Below are 2,593 nucleotides of genomic sequence, written 5' to 3' on the forward strand. Positions count from 1 at the left end.
AGACACACACACTTCTTGACAAAGCAATAAGTATTATGCTGTTTCTAGTACGCGAAAGCAGAAACATCAGCATGTGAAAGTTGTGAAGTTGAAGAATTTTTGTGTTGAGTACGATGTTGTTACTAGTAACCATGTCGACAGCTGAGAACTGTTCTCTAACCAATAGAAGGTGAAACTTCTGTATGTGAAAAGGCAATTTGAGCGAGATTTCTTAGCAGACTAGTATTATGTTGTTTCTAGTAGGCGAAAGCCGAAACATCAACATGTGAAAATCTGATATTAAATCCTCAATCATTTTCCCTAGTATTATACAGCTACTAGTAGCCGTAATTGGTCAGGGAAACATTGTTGACCGGTGAAACTTCACATGGGAAAGACACACAAATTACTTGACAAAACAATAAGTATTATGCTGTTTCTAGTATGCGAAAGCAGAAACATCAGCATGTGAAAGTTGTGAAGTTGAAAAGTTTTTGTGTTGAGTACGGTGTTGTTACTAGTAACCATGTCGACAGCTGGAAAGCTGTTCTCTAACCAATAAAAGGTAAAACTTCTGTATCTGAAGAGGCGGCGTGATTGAGATTTTTAACAGACTAGTATTATGTTGTTTCTAGTAGGCGAGAGCCGAAACATCGACATGTGAACATCTGGTTTTTAAATCATGAGTCAATTCTCCCTAGTATGATACAGTTGTTAGCCGGTATTGGTAACAGTAGAACAGAGATTTGGAGGGCAAAACCTGCTCATGGGAAATGCTCACAGAGCGCTATCTACCAGTACACATAGTATTATGCTGTTTCTAGTACGCGCGAGCCGAAACATCAGCATGTGAAATGTGTAATCGTGGGTAACTCTAAGTGTGTAGAGTACTGTGTAGTAACTAGTAGCCATGCCAAAGCATGCATTGAAACTCTTCGTGATTTAAAAAGCTCAAAGCAAGATTGACGAGGCCGCAAGGCTATGTCTTTCTAAATTCGAACAAATCGAAAGATTGTTCAAAGTACAATTAAACTGATTGATCCTGTCAGTTGCCATATGCTTGTCTGAAAGACTAAGCCATGCATGTGCAAGCGAAGCTTGAAAAAGTGGAACCGCGAATGGCTCATTAAATCAGTTACTATCTATTAGTTGATTTGCAAGCTAAATGAATAACTGCGGTAACCCTGCAGCTAATGCATGCTGATTGTCCGACACTGTCGGAGACTTTTACAAGACTACACCGGGTGATTTGCTAAGTACAGACACATCCCGTGATGAGTCCTAGTAACTGAAAGATCCCAGATAGCTTCGGCTTGGGGACGGAACTTCCGAATTTCTGACCTATCAACCTATGATGGTAGTGTAACGGACTACCATGGTTGTGACGGGTAACGGGGAATCAGGGTTCGATTCCGGAGAGGGAGCCTTAGAAACGGCTACCACATCCAAGGAAGGCAGCAGGCACGCAAATTACCCACTCTCCGCACGAGGGGTAGTGACTAGAAATAATGATATGAACCTTTATGGTTTGTAATCAGAATGGAATGGACTTAAAAGCTCCATTGATGAACGAGTAGAGGGCAAGTCTGGTGCCAGCAGCCGCGGTAATACCAGCCTCTACAAGCGTATGCAATAGTTGCTGCGTTTAAAAAGCTCATAGTTGGATCTGTTTGAGTAGAACGGCAACATGGTCTTCAGTTAAATCTGTTGACTCGTTCCGCTCATCCTTCGCATCGAAGAAATAGTTTGCACTTAAATGTGACGAACTGTGGAAACGGTGTTTTCACCCTGAGAAAATTAGAGTGTTCAAAGCATCCTTTGGGATCGAATAATAAAGCATGGAATAATGGAGAATGACCCGCTACTCGATTGATGCCGGTTGGCTGAGTGCGGTAATGATTGAAAGGAACAGACGGGGGCATTTGTATTGCTACGTTAGAGGTGAAATTCTTGGATCGTGGCAAGACAAACTACTGCGAAAGCATTTGCCAAGAATGTTTTCATTAATCAAGAACGAAAGTCAGAGTATTGAAGAGGATTAGATACCCTCGTAATTCTGACCATAAACTATACCAACCTACAATTTGTCAAAGTCGATCTTGACTTGGCAAGAGATTAACCGGGAAACCAAAGTTTATTGGTTCCGGGGGAAGTATGGTTGCAAAATCGAAACTTAAAGGAATTGACGGAAGGGCACCACCAGGAGTGGAGCCTGCGGCTTAATTTGACTCAACACGGGAAAACTCACCCGGTCCAGACATCTTAAGGATTGACAGATTGAATATCTTTCATGATTATATGGGCGGTGGTGCATGGCCGTTCTTAGTTAGTGGAGTGATCTGTCTGGTTAATTCCGATAACGAACGAGATCTTCTCCATCTAAATAATGAAATTCACTATATGTGAATTCAAACACTTCTTAGAGGAACTATGCGGAATTAAATACCGCAGATGAAGTGAGGCTATAACAGGTCTGTGATGCCCTTAGATGTTCTGGACTGCACGCGCGCTACACTGTGTACTTTTAGATTGAGTACTCAGCCCTTGGTCCGAAATGGACTGGGCAATCAGAGAAAAGTACAGCGCTTCAAGGGGATCGTCTGTTGTAACTTGC

This window comes from Convolutriloba macropyga, unplaced genomic scaffold, assembly GCF_964194025.1.
Source record: "Convolutriloba macropyga unplaced genomic scaffold, txConMacr16.3 SCAFFOLD_6243, whole genome shotgun sequence".
NCBI lineage: Eukaryota > Metazoa > Xenacoelomorpha > Acoela > Convolutidae > Convolutriloba > Convolutriloba macropyga.